Below are 15,146 nucleotides of genomic sequence, written 5' to 3' on the forward strand. Positions count from 1 at the left end.
TTCAAATTTAAGATCTGAACGCAAAGTTCTAGAGCTAAATGGAAATTCTGAACGATGATCTAAGACTGCTGAGATCATGTTCTGTTTTCAAGGACGAACAGGTTATTCTTAACACGCGTTCAGTTCAAAATGCAACACTGAAACACATGCTGTGCAGTGTGCATATGCACAGCCAAGATATTTAACACATTTCCAAAAAAAAAGGAAAATAAACTTTTCAGAAATTTCGCAAAATAATAATCCTCGATATTCCATCCACCAACATCTATGAAAGTTTTAAGTACATGTTCGTCGATTAAGTAAGTTATTATATGTTTCTTTAATTTTCTTATGCTATTGATTTTCATATTCCTATATTCAACATTTATGCCATGTTTTTAGTAAGCAAAAAGAATCACTGCTGAATATAGTGATAGGATACACTCAAAACAAAATGTTGTGACATTCTTTGCGTTAAGAAGGATGATTGGCAATCAACTACTGAACATAACCTTATCCAGAAAACTGTCGACCTCTGGGCCTTTTCGGTTAAATCCGGCCCTGTCTAAAAGATTGCTATCGACTAGGTTTTTCCTGAAGAGATGTGCGTTTAGCGAACAGTAATTAGACATAAGTCTCGACATCACGCGAATGAAGCCTCGACTCAAGTATTCACCTCTGAACCACGCTGAAACGTTAGGAACTGAGGAAAATAGCCACTGTCTAAGTTCATTGTGTGACCAATTGATTTGCCAATTTTGAAGAGTGCTCTGCCGGACTAATGGGAAAAACTCGTTGTTCGCGATTTGTCTATAATAAACTTCACTTTCCTGTTTGCCCATAGCTAGCAATAGTTGCTAGCGAGCCTGACTTCTCATTGCCATAAATTAGACAATACAAGTAAAAATCCATCCTAATAATAAAACAAAGTATTAGAAGTAAAAAATAACAATGTTCTTTAAACTGTTTTAGACGACATGTGTTCATCTTCTCATCCATAAATCAACTTCTTCAAACAAAATAAATTTATGTTAGAAACAATTGCAATGTTTGACATAGAAGGAAAAGTCGCTTGGTGAATTTTCGTTACGCGTGATCATAATTAATATGCCAGAACAACTGAAAATTAAGAACAGATCATAACTGAAGCCTAGGCTCAAATTTTACCGATCATTCCGCTGCAAATCTACTCCCACCACTTTTATTCCGTCTCCAATTGGTGCAGAATAACATCCGACCGACGGCCTTTAACTCATATCCAATTCGGAAAAAGCCACATTAGCGATCGGGCAATCGGCACCCTCGATGGACATGAGCGCGAACTATGGCAGAACTTCATTCCGTTCGTCCACCGACTGGCCGTCAGCCTCGTGCTGGTTTGGCTGAAACTTGCTAATTCGGTCTGTCAGTCAGTGGCTCACTAAGCCAAAGACCCAAACTGCTCACCGTGGGGGACGACGAACGAGGTGGGCGGGAAAACTGATTCCGAGAGTGCGGTGGGTGGGGTGGTTCTGCCCGACCTAAGCTCGTTAACTGATAGGTAACTGGTTATCAAGATCGATTGAATGCATGCGCGAAGACTGACTGCCACTGCTGCTGCTGCCAAGCAGTTCAAATTAGTAAACGCGGCATGTGTGTGTGATGATGGACCTGCATATGACTCTACGCTGCGCAGTTTGGCACGGATGGGGGCAATTGAACGAGAAAGAAAATCTTGTGGCAAGGTCACGTGCCATAAATGTGGGTAACGCGGAGGAAACTAAGCGGCCGACAACGACGACGGATACGCGTTTGGTTCGGTGAAGAGAGAGGGAGCCCGCAAAATAGATTCGAAGAGTTCGGGCAATTGGTTAGGGGAGAAGGCGGTATGACCGTCTGCAGGTGAAGTGCTCTTTGCGTGAAGTGCATCGGCTTGGAAGAAATTATGCAACCAAGATGCTGTGCGCCGTGGCAAAATCACTGGTCATTGGTATCATCAGGGCATCGAAGTTAGTTTGATGTACCTTGATGAACAATTAGGTTTAATTTTATTGAGAATCTGTTTTTTAGATCTATGTTGGCCTATAAACAAAAGTAGACAAATTCACACTGCGGTGACTTGAGCAAGTCGCATGAAATAAACGCAAATTGAACGTTTAAACTTTGTTCAACTTAATTGATCGAAAAGAAACATGTTCAACTTTTGACAAGTTCATTTGGAATTTGGTTAAAAATTGTTCATTTCATATGCCCTGTAAAAACGTACAATTATGGTCTCAAAATGACTTTACTTTTATCCTGATGACAGACATAAACTCATTTGTAAAAGCATTTGACCAAACCAGTACTGTTATGGCGAAAATAAGGGAAGATCCATTACATACGTAGCGCTGAAATTGAGTATTAACATTGAAATTATTATAACATAACTCGGGACTGATTTGCGATTTGGGCGTAACTTATTTTGTAAACAAACATTGCTTCATGAATTCCGGAGAATGCAAGCGTTTTCATCCTAAACTAATTCCCTTATCTGGTAGAGGAAAGCTTGTTCTATCGGATCCATATCGTGGTTTCCTCATGAAATGCTTGTTTTAGCAGGAATTCGCCTTCCAATGTTTCTTTACAAAATAAGTTACGCCCAAATCGCAAAGCGGTCCCGAACTATCAAAACATCATGGCATTGGAGAACTCAATTAGTTACACTTACTGAGTTGAGATACCTATAAACTTTTAGATGGTGAAAAATCGAACGGCAGATTTTTTTTTTGCAGAAAGTGCAGGACAACAATGGTCATAAACTTTGATAGAAATGCGCAATGATTTATGAGTACTAGGTTGTCAAATCATTAGAGCACTTTTTGTATATATTGTGGAAATTCGATTGATATAAACATGGCTTCCAGTTACATACTGAACGCACACTAGTCTGCGATGGGACCGTTTAAAGCGTTTGAAATTCTATACGATTTACGATAGATCAATCTCTCTAACTTCTTCCAAAACCATCAAGAGGATGGTCAACCGGTGCACTATGGTCCAGGATACAGATTTACGCGGAAAGATGCATTTTATGCCAAAACTATATTTTTTAGAAAAAACTGTTGTTCTACAAATTGTTCGAAATAGTAAGACTATCAGTATGGTGCTACCAAAAATAGGGTGGCCCATCATATAAAAAAAATGAAAACCATTTTTTTTATTTTTCGGAATACTGTCATATTATGTTCTACAAAATTGTAGCGCAGCTCATTCCAATAAATTTTGCTAAAAAAGATTTTTCAGTAGCTATTAAGTTGGCTGATTTAGAGCAATTTCACCTAATTGAATTAGGGTGCACCTAAAAAAAACAGTATTTTTTATCTACTTTCTTTTGTTTTAGATATCTCGAAAAAGTCGTCTTCGGGTGACTTTTAGAGCTCAAGAAAATGCAACTTTTGGTGGGTCTTTTTCCGATCAAAAGTTATAATCGGTTTTCTGTCAAAATTACATTTTTTCTCAATAGTTGGTATCTCCGGTAAAGGCAGACCATAAAATAATGTTTACACGGCATTTGAAAGAGGAATTCATATTCTTTATTGTGTCAAAAAATTGGAGATATGTTATTTCTGGGGGCAGCAGGGACTATGTCCAAGGGCTTGACGATCCCTCCCCAGGCCATCTGCGAGTTGTGGCGCCTGCCTAGGATGTGGTGGGGTTTGACAGTGGGCCCTGTTAAACCTCTATAAAAAGCTGCATGTATCCGCAAGTAGGCTCCGCCAAAGCGACCGTGTGCCGCTCAAAGCGCACAAGCCCAAGTCCTGGTGTTAGGTGGGACACTAAACAGCCCTGACACGACGGCCCTCCGACGAGACAGGAGGTTTGTGCAGGCCCAATAAGCCGCCTGTAAAAACAACTATTACGAACGACATAGAAGATAATACGACTCGATACAATCGGCAACGACCTAGGCGACGAACAAAGGATCACGATTGGAAGCTTGGAACATGGAACTGCAAGTCGCTAGGCTTCGCAGGTTGCGACAGGATAACCTACGATGAATTACATCCCCGCAACTTCGATGTCGTAGCGCTGCAGGAAATCTGCTGGACAGGACAGAAAGTGTGGAAAGCGGGCATCGAGCGGCTACCTTCTACCAAAGCTGTGGCACCACCAACGAGCTGGGAACCGGCTTCATAGTGCTGGGAAAGAATGCGTGATTGGGTGGCAGCCAATCAACGCAAGGATGTGCAAGCTGAGGATAAAAGGCCGTTTCTTCAACTATAGCATCATCAACGTGCACTGCCCACACGAAGGGAGATCCGACGACGAGAAAGAAGCGTTCTATGCGCAGCTGGAGCAGACATACGATGGATGCCCACTGCGGGACGTCAAAATCGTCATCGGTGACATGAACGCTCAGGTAGGAAGGGAGGAAATGTATAGACCGGTCATCGGACCGGATAGTCTGCATACCGTATCGAACGACAACGGCCAACGATGCATAAACTTTGCAGCCTCCCGCGGAATGGTAGTTCGAAGCACTTTTTTCCCCCGTAAGAATATCCACAAGGTCACATGGAAATCACCTAATCAAGTAACGGAAAACCAAATCGACCACGTTCTAATCGACGGTAAATTCTTCTCCGACATCACGAACGTACGCACTTACCGCAGTGCGAATATTGAATCCGACCACTACCTCGTCGCAGTATGTCTGCGCTCAAAACTCTCGACGGTGATCAACACGCGTCGGAGTCGTCCGCCGCGGCTTAACATTGGGCGGCTACAAGACGGTAGACTAGCCCAAGACTACGCGCAGCAGCTGGAAGTGGCACTCCCAACGGAAGAGCAGCTAGGCGCAGCATCTCTTGAAGATGGCTGGAGAGATATTCGATCCGCCATTGGAAGCACCGCAACCGCTGCACTAGGCACGGTGGCTCCGGATCAGAGAAACGACTGGTATGACGGCGAATGTGAGCAGTTAGTTGAGGAGAAGAGTGCAGCATGGGCGAGATTGCTGCAACACCGCACGAGGGCGAACGAGGCACGATACAAACGGGCGCGGAACAGACAAAACTCGATTTTCCGGAGGAAAAAGCGCCAGCAGGAAGATCGAGACCGTGAAGAGACGGAGGAACTGTACCGCGCTAATAACGAACGAAAGTTCTATGAGAAGTTGAACCGTTCACGTAAGGGCCACGTGCCACAGCCCGATATGTGTAAGGACATAAACGGGAACCTTCTTACGAACGAGCGTGAGGTGATCCAAAGGTGGCGGCAGCACTACGAAGAGCACCTGAATGGCGATATGGCAGACAACGGTGGCGGTATGGTAATGAACCTAGGAGCACGCGCGCAGGACATGCGACTTCCGGCTCCGAATCTCCAGGAAATCCAGGAGGAGATCGGCCGGCTGAAAAACAACAAAGCCTCTGGAGTTGACCAACTATCAGGAGAGCTGTTTAAACACGGTGGTGAAGCACTGGCTAGAGCGCTGCATTGGGTGATTACCAAGGTTTGGAAGGATGAGGTTCTGCCGCAGGAGTGGATGGAAGGTGTCGTGTGTCCCATCTACAAAAAGGGCGATAAGCTGGATTGTAGCAACTACCGCGCAATCACATTGCTGAACGCCGCCTACAAGGTACTCTCCCAAATTTTATGCCGTCGACTAACACCAATTGCAAGAGAGTTCGTGGGGCAGTACCAGGCGGGATTTATAAGTGAACGCTCTACCACAGACCAGGTGTTCGCCATACGTCAGGTATTGCAGAAATGCCGCGAATACAACGTGCCCACACATCATCTATTTATCGACTTTAAAGCCGCATATGATACAATCGATCGGGACCAGCTATGGCAGCTAATGCACGAAAACGGATTTCCGGATAAACTGATACGGTTGATCAAGGCGACGATGGATCGGGTGATGTGCGTAGTTCGAGTTTCAGGGGCATTCTCGAGTCCCTTCGAAACCCGTAGAGGGTTACGGCAAGGTGATGGTCTTTCGTGTCTGCTATTCAACATCGCTTTGGAAGGAGTAATACGAAGGGCAGGGATTGACACGAGTGGTACGATTTTCACGAAGTCCGTCCAGTTATTTGGTTTCGCCGACGACATTGATATCATGGCACGTAACATTGAGAGGATGGAGGAAGCCTACATCAGACTGAAAAGCGAAGCTAAACGGATTGGACTAGTCATCAACACGTCGAAGACGAAGTACATGATAGGAAGAGGCTCAAGAGAGGTCAATGTGAGCCACCCACCACGAGATTCTATCGGTGGTGACGAAATCGAGGTGGTTGAAGAATTCGTGTACTTGGGCTCACTGGTGACCGCCGATAACGATACCAGCAGAGAAATTCGGAGACGCATAGTGGCTGGAAACCGTACGTACTTTGGACTCCGCAAGACGCTTCGATCGAATAGAGTTCGCCGCCGTACCAAACTGACTATCTACAAAACGCTTATAAGACCGGTAGTTCTCTACGGACACGAGACCTGGACGATGCTCGTGGAGGACCAACGCGCACTGGGAGTTTTCGAAAGGAAAGTGTTGCGTACCATCTATGGTGGGTTGCAGATGGCGGACGGTACGTGGAGGAGGCGAATGAACCACGAGTTGCATCAGCTGTTGGGAGAACCATCCATCGTTCACACCGCGAAAATCGGAAGACTGCGGTGGGCCGGGCACGTAGCCAGAATGTCGGACAGTAATCCGGTGAAAATGGTTCTCTACAACGATCCGACGGGAACAAGAAGGCGAGGTGCACAGCGGGCAAGGTGGATCGATCAGGTGGAGGACGACTTGCGGACCCTCCGCAGACTGCATGGTTGGCGAAGTGCAGCCATGAACCGAGCTGAATGGAGAAGTCTTTTATGTGCAGCACAGGCCACTCCGGCCTTAGTCTGATGATAAATAAATGTTATTTTTTTGTCTCAAGTTTTATTAATTTTACTGAAGTCATGTTTTTTCAAGTAAATTGATATAACTCGACAACGGAAGAAGATACAGACGATGTTATTATAGCAAAACACGCGTTTTGAAAAGCTAAAAAGTTAGTAGATTTTTTATTTTTCATTTTTCACGAATGTCACTTTTGGAGCTTTTCAAAACACGTGTTTTGCTATAATAACATCGTCTGTATCTTCTTTCTTTGTCGAGTTATATCAATTTATTTGAAAAAAAAAAACATAATTTCAGTAAAATTTATAAAACTTGAGACAGAAAAATAACATATCTCCATTTTTTTGACATAGTGAAGAATATGAATTGCTTTTTCAAATGCCGTGTAAACATATTTTTTTGGTCTGCCCTAACCGGAGATATCAACTTTTGAAAAAAAAAAATGTAATTTTGACAGAAAAACGATTATAACTTTTGATCGGAAAAAGATATTGAGCATATTGACCCACCAAAAGTTGCATTTTTTTGAGCTCTAAAAGTCACCCAAAGACGACTTTTTCGAGATATCTAAAACAAAAAAAAGTAGATCAAAAATACTGTTTTTTGAGGTGCACCCTAATCCAATTAGTTAAATTGCTCTAAATCAGCCAACTCAAGAGCTACAGAAAAAATATTTTTTAGCAAAATTTATTGGAATAAGCTGCGCCACAACTTTGTAGAACATAACATGTCAGTATTCCGAGAAATAAAAAAAATATTTTCAATTTTTTTCTATATGATGGGCCACCCTATTTTTTGGTAGCACCTTAATGATGGCCTTACTATTTCTAACAATTTTGTAGAACAACAGTTTTTTCCTGAAAAAATATAGTTTCGGTGAAAAAGGCATCTTTCCGCGTAAAACTGTATCCTGGACCATAGTGCGGTGATTCAGGGAGAAATTGGAAGCTGACAAAAGGTTCGGTCACCGTCAATAAGCTTTTCACCACTTTTCACCCAGGCTACAGCACCAGCACATGTTTAGCCGACATGGGCAGTGTGTGTGTGTTTCCATTCTATCTTCCACTGTCCGGCAGTGCTTTTATGGAAGAAATATGTCTTCATGTATTTGTTGATACTTTTTTTATCCATGCATGAAAACATTTTTAGTCCAGGAGATAAAAGGTGATAGCTCTACTGTGCATCCAAAAATCCTAAAACAAAAAGCTCAGACCACATCTTGAGGTAATTTTCAGCACAGGGCAGTGTGCTCCAAAAATCTTGTGAAGAAGACATGCATTTTGACCTTGTATCACTTGACATTTCCAAGGCTTTTAACAAGACATGGACGCCTTTGGTCAGACATCCTGCACGCGTAACAAAAAAGGATTAGATTGAGCAAAGATTGCTACGCACACATAAAATTTAGCGCACGAGAGTCTCACGAAACTTGTGAAGGTTTGGCGGAACATTTTCAATAATATCGTCGCCTATAATTAACGCCAGCTATGCATTCCTAGCACATGAGATGAGTCTCATGAGACGTACATTGAGACACGCTCATTCAGTTATTTTTGCGCGCGCTGGCTTCTCTCGTCGCACCAAATCGGTGCTACGTTAGCTAATGTAGCTCATGGTACACTGTCTCATCCATGTATACACGAGAATTAGGAGACTCTGCTAGCAGAACGCGTGTTCCACAAGAGCTACGACAACTCATATGTGACCAGATTTAGTCACTATAAAGCTGCTGCAACCATTTTTTCCTGACATGTGCTGCTCGGGTCCTTAGCAAACTCCATGAGTTGGGTGATATGCCTGCTTGATTTAAAAATTATTTCACCTGACGAACTTTTTAAGTGGTCATTGGTGACACAGCATCAGACGAGTTTCCCGAAGAAACCGACGTCCCCCAAGGGTCAATGCGGTAACGCTCTTCCTCAGCGGAGACGGGGCTTTCAGCATTCTACCTGCGAATGTGTACGTATTCAAATATGCTGACGCAATTCTCTTGGTCGTGGTCGGCAGGACACCTCGAAGCATCAGGATCAAAACTCAGACGGCAGTAAGTACCATTTATCGCTGGGCTTCATCCGTCGGTTTCGTAATGAACGCCAATAAGTGTGTCCGAGGGCACATCTGCAGTGGCCGGCATCAGTTAGACCTTCCATAAAACTCGGCACGGAAGCCATCCCCAATCGAAAGATTGTCCAGGTGTTTGAAGTCGACATCGACCAGAAACTCACGTTTCTGCCGTACTTTCGAGCGGTGGAAGTAGCTTGCAAGTCCCGCTTCAGTCTTATGAAAACCCTTGTGAAAAAACTCCGTAACAACAATAGAACGCCATCAGATTTAAAGTTGGACAAGCCATTATTTGCTTTATGGTCTCAAGCTAACGTGTCCTGCTTAACGGAATCTCGTCAGCACTCTCTCACCCGTCTTCAACAACTACGTCCGGTTATCCTCTTCGCTGCTTCCGTCCACCTACGCTGAAGCTGCATGCGTTGACGCCGGCAATCTTCCTTTCCGACATCGGGTTCTGATGGCCATCTGTCGTGAAGACGCCTCTTTTACGTCTGCCAGGATCGACCACACCATTGCCACCCGGTTCAAAAGTGGAGAAAACACTGACAAATAAAGAAGATCTGTTCTAAAATTTTTAGGAACACGGCTTTGGAACCATGAGATCCGGTACACTGACGGATCCGTCTCCAGCCACGGGGTTAAAATAGATCAGAGAGTCTAACCAGTCAGTGCAACATCTTCTCGGCGGAAGCCACTGCCATTTTTGTCGCCACTACGGTCCAGGCTAATAAGCCGATTGCGATCCTCGTGGATTTAGCCAGAGTCGTCGCCACTCCCAAACATCCATGGATCCAAGGAATTTTCGCTAAACCTACTGAACTGGCTTCGCAGAAAGAACAGACAATCGTCTAGAGGTTACGAACCATACAAAGGCCGATAATTCTTCTGGGAGTTCCTCCGGAAATTCGTCAGGGTATTCTTTAGGAATTTGAATTTGATTGGGAATTCGTTTGAGAATTCCTTTGGGAATTCCTCCATGAAATACCCTGGAAACTTCTCCGAAAATTCTTCTGGGAATGATTCGGGAATTCCTCTGGGAATTCATCCGGGATTTCCTTTGAAAATTCCACTGGAATTTCTTTTGGGAATTCCTACGGGACTCTCTTTGGGAATTCCTACGGGAATTCCTTTGGGATTTCCTTCGGGAATTCATTTGGGATTTCCTTCAGGAATTCCTTTGGGATTTTCTTCAGGAATTCCTTTGGGGTTTCCTTCGGTAATTCTTCTGAGAATTCTTCAGGAAATGCGAATTCCTCCTGTAATTTCTCTTAGAATTTTCGTGAATTTTCGGAAGAATTCTCAGGAGGATTTTCGGACAAATTCCCGGAGAAAAGGGAAGAATTCCAATATGAACTGAATTACTGGAGGAATTCTCAAAATGCTCTAAGGAATTCTCAGAGAATTTTCGGGAGGTTTTCTCAGAGAAAATTTGAGAGGAATTCCCGGAAAAATGCGGGAGTCATTCTCATATGACAGCGGTTCTCAACCTTTTTCTTGAGAGGTACCCCTTCGACCTTATGCTTTCATTAAGGTACCCCCTTTTTGTTTCGATGTATTTGAAAATAAACGTATTCCATAAGATATATTGAAAACGAACCTGAAAATAACTGGATATATAGCTCCCTATGAAATTATCTGTGATTTTCGTTATTCCGAGAAAGTTTTCATTTAAATTTTATCTTATACATCAAGCTTACCACAAGACTTCGTGGACTTTTGGAGGCTTCCGAGCCTCTTGAAAAAAGCTTCCACGCCTCCTCTTGAAAGGAGCTCGGCTCGGAAGCCTCCTTTCAAGAGGCTGGGAGGCCTTTTTTCAAGAGGCTGGGAGGCCTCCTTTCAAGAGGCTCGGAAGCCTCCTTTCAAGAGGCTCGGAAGCCTCCTTTAAAGATGCCTGGAAGTCTTCTTCCAAAAGGCTCGGAAGCCTCATTTTAAGAGTTTGGGAGGCCTCCTTTCAAGAGGCTCGGAAGCCTCCTTTCAAGATGCTCGGAAGTCTCCTTTCAAAAGGCTCGGAAACCTCATTTTAAGAACTTGGGAGGCCTCCTTTCAAGAGGCTGGAAGGCCTCCTTTCAAGAGGCTGGGAGGCCTCCTTTCAAGAGGCTGGGAAGCCTCCTTTCAAGAGGCCTGAAGCCTCATTTCAAGAGGCTCGGAAGCCTCCTTTCAAGAGGCTCGGAAGCCTCCTTTCAAGAGGCTCGGAAGCCTCCTTTCAAGAGGCTCGGAAGCCTCCTTTCAAAAGGCTCGGAAGCCTCCTTTCAAGAGCTGTGCATATTTGCTGTTTTCGGCCAATCATGATTGGCAATTACGATGTGTACAGTTAATCAAGCTAAGCTCTTCTTTGACTATTTGCACAAAATGTAAGGAATATTGCAGATTTGTTGGTATTTATAGATCTTCGCATGGAATTTGCAAAAAAAAAAATCCGAAACGGGTTGAAAGATCATTAAAATTGCTGAAAGCTGAAAGCTTACAGCTCATACTGACCATAACAGATGTTCTCATATGCCAAGGACACACATACAATAGCTTTCGTCGAGCTGATTGTACATAAGACTATGGGTCTGTGAAATTCAATCTGAAATACATATCTTTATGCATTTTAGAAAGATGGACGATTGTACGACAATTCCCCGAAAACCAATTCCCCGAATGCAATTTCCCCGAATGTAATTTCCCCGAATGTAACAATTCCCCGAATGCAATTTCCCCGAATGTAACAATTCCCCGAATGTAACATTTCCCCGAATGGAACAATTCCCCGAAAATAAAATACTTCTTGCAATTACATCTTCGCAATCCATAGTATGCGTCCGAAGAAAAGCAGCGTTCAAAGATACGTTCAAGAGTGTTTTATTGGAGATTATCAGCTGAATAGCCTTTGGTAGTATTTGATGTTCTTGATCCTCCAAGATGTGTTGTTGAGTTATAAAGATGTCAGAGTTCAGTGTTTTCTAGGGTAGTTTTTTTTTTCCTAAAATAGTATCAAACTGCAATTTCGATTGAAAGCCTTTTGTTAAATATTTTTCCTATCCTCGGAATTAAACTTCTGTCCTGTATAAACCTTCTTCAAAGATATAAGGTAATGGTAGATGTAAATCCTCGTAAACCAAAAAAAAAATGCGTTTGCCCAGAATGAGGCAATGGAGAATGTGATTCCTTCTTTGAAAAAAATGCATGTGCTCGGAATAATGTAATGGTAAATGTGTCCCTTCTTCAGTGGGTGTTACACCAGATAATGAATGTTATTCGTTATTTAATAACATATATCTGCCCTGAATATGATAATGGGGGATGTTCTTAAAAAAAAGCATTTTTACGAAGTAAGGAAATGGTGAATGTGGTCCTTCAAAAATAGGCGTTAGCTCGAAATAATGCAAAGATGAATAAATTGAGAATGAGAATAAGGGCTAATCTGATCTCGTATTTGGATGCAGGCGAATTCGGCCAGAATAAGGAAAAAATATATAAGATCCCTTATTACGCATAGGTATTAAATGTATTATATATCACCGAAAAACATTTTGCCGAATTCATTTTCTCAATATAGTGTTAGGCGTACTGTAACTTTCGCGGTATGACTTTTGATGGATTATACCTTTTTCAGAATAACCTTTGGAAAAATCCTGTCTTTCAGAATGGTATATTAAACAAATTGGCATTTTCTTAGATAAGTGTGGTGTAGTATACCCGAGCAAAGCTTGAGAGCAAATCGATAACTAATTTTGTTCTTGTGAAATCGCCTAATTTTGATAACTCAGGTTGATATCCTTTTGGTCTACAGCAGAAAAATCTTACTGTGACATCAAATCAAAAACTATTCCTGCTATCGATGAGAGCAAATCGAAAACTGATTTTGATATTGGTTCCGATAACAAAATAAGTACACAGTTTGATGTCAGATCATACAATTTAGAAATCAACAGCAAAATGAGATCAAAATATGTAATCAGTCATGATGATTCATATTTGAAAACAAATTATGATTTCGATTTGATATCAATATCAAAATATGTTTTCTATATGCTCTCATTATGTTTTCAGACTTTGCTCGGGTAGCAGCAGGTTTGAAACATATGATTGCTTCATATCATTCATTTTTTATACCTGGTAAGCGAGCTACTTGCTTAAAAAACGAATTATTTACTCTTCTTGCTTTATCGCAGACAGAATTTCTGTCTCGAAGGGCCTTATACCGGATAGACGAGTTTATTTAAAGAAGGCATTATCTCCTCCATTCTCATTACACCGGACAGACGCGATCATTTAAAGAAGGCATTGTATCATTCTTTCACTTTATTCCAGACAAACGAATTAATTTAAAGAAGGGGCAATCTATCCTCTTTGCCTTATACCGGGCAAATGTGTTCATTTGAGGAAGACATTATCACTTCCTTTCCCCTAATACCGGGTGATGCTATCATCTAAAGAAGGCATTATCTTCTTCTTCTTCTTATTGGCATTACATCCCCACACTGGGACAGAGCCGCCTCGCAGCTTAGTGTTCATTAAGCACTTCCACAGTTATTAACTGCGAGGTTTCTAAGCCAGGTTACCATTTTCGCATTCGTATATCATGAGGCTAGCACGATGATACTTTTATGCCCAGGCAATCCGAAAATTGCCTAGACCGACACGGGAATCAAACCCAGCCACCCTCAGCATGGTCTTGCTTTGTATCCGCGCGTCTTACCGCACGGCTAAGGAGGGCATTATCTTCTACCGTTGTCTTATACTGCACAGACGCGTTTATTTAAGAAGACATTCCTTGGCTTTAAACCGGGCTTAAAAATATATTATAGAAAATACATTATAAAAATAATTTATAGAAAGGATTATCTCCTCACTTCGTCTTATACAGACCAAATGCGTTCATTCATAGAAAGCATTGCCTTCTTTCAGTGCATTGTCTTCATCGTAAATGGTTTTAAATTCTATCTGAAACTTGGCCTGTTTTTCAACTTAGTGTTCTATTATTAATTACACAGTTATTGAAAGCTTTCCCGTATCTTCCTACCCTGAAGCATCTTAGGCCGAACCGAGAATCGAACTCGCAACCTCCGGATCGGCAATCATACCCATCGCCTTGTGCCGCACTCAAAAAGAATTCGGGGAAATGTTACATTCGGGGATTTGTTACATTCGGGGAAATGTTACATTCGGGGAATTGGTACATTCGGGGAATCGTTATTCGGGGAAATTGCATTCGGGGAAATTGCATTCGGGGAATTGTTATTCGGGGAATTGTCGTACAATCAGGTGGACAGGATTCTTCTAATGAGCAAAAGTATGTTATATATATGAGGACGAATAGGAAGGAATAAGTTTTGGCTGTTACGCTCTTTTCAAATGTTGGTCTAGTAATATCAGTTCTCTAACTGCGTATACGCCTGGCAGATGTGGATACATAATTGAGTATCCCACTAAATGAAAAAATAAACTTAAGCATTCATTTTATAATTTTGACTTAGCTCAATACTATAAAACCACGCTGACAAGACAATATGTAGTATGCATCAGCATAATTACATAATCCTTAAGTGAATTAAGGTTTTATTTGAATTCGTATATGAAAAATCTCACAATTTCTATATTTTTACATACTTACTGATATAAAATTGATCAGATTCGGGAGCACACGCTCTACGATGAATTCTTTTGAAAGCGGCACAAATGCTGGGGTTTTGCCTTGTCGCCGATTTATCACATGCGGCGAGAATGCGGCGATTTATCACAGACTACCTTTTCTGTTATTATAACTCTATTGGTCGCAAACAGTTATTGACTTCGAAAAAGTGAAATCAGAATTGCGTACATGATGTTAAACCAATTTAATAAAAATTCCGCGGAAAAAAAATAAAATTTCGTTTCGTTTCGAAAAATTTCGAAATTAATGATCCTTGATTTCGTATCGTTTCGAAGTCTCGAAAGTAAATCTATATTTTTCGTTTCGTTTCGATCCGGATCAACACAGATATTTTAAATTTCGTTTCGTTTCGTTTCGTTAGGAAAAAGTGTGTTATCGCATACCCTTACAATTTACCCAGCCGGGATAACTCGGTGTAATGTGAATTGGCAAATATCCCAGCATAAAAACGAAAGCTTTCCCACCCTGGAACCGGCCCGACCCGGCCGCAATGAAAATAGGCCTTAAGGTCACTCCTGACAGAATCCAAGTTTCAAAGTGCTCACGTTTTCGGAGGCACACCACTCGATACGGAAGCAACGCACAACTGTCATTTTT

This window comes from Armigeres subalbatus, chromosome 2 (genome assembly GCF_024139115.2).
Source record: "Armigeres subalbatus isolate Guangzhou_Male chromosome 2, GZ_Asu_2, whole genome shotgun sequence".
NCBI classification, from domain to species: Eukaryota; Metazoa; Arthropoda; class Insecta; order Diptera; family Culicidae; genus Armigeres; species Armigeres subalbatus.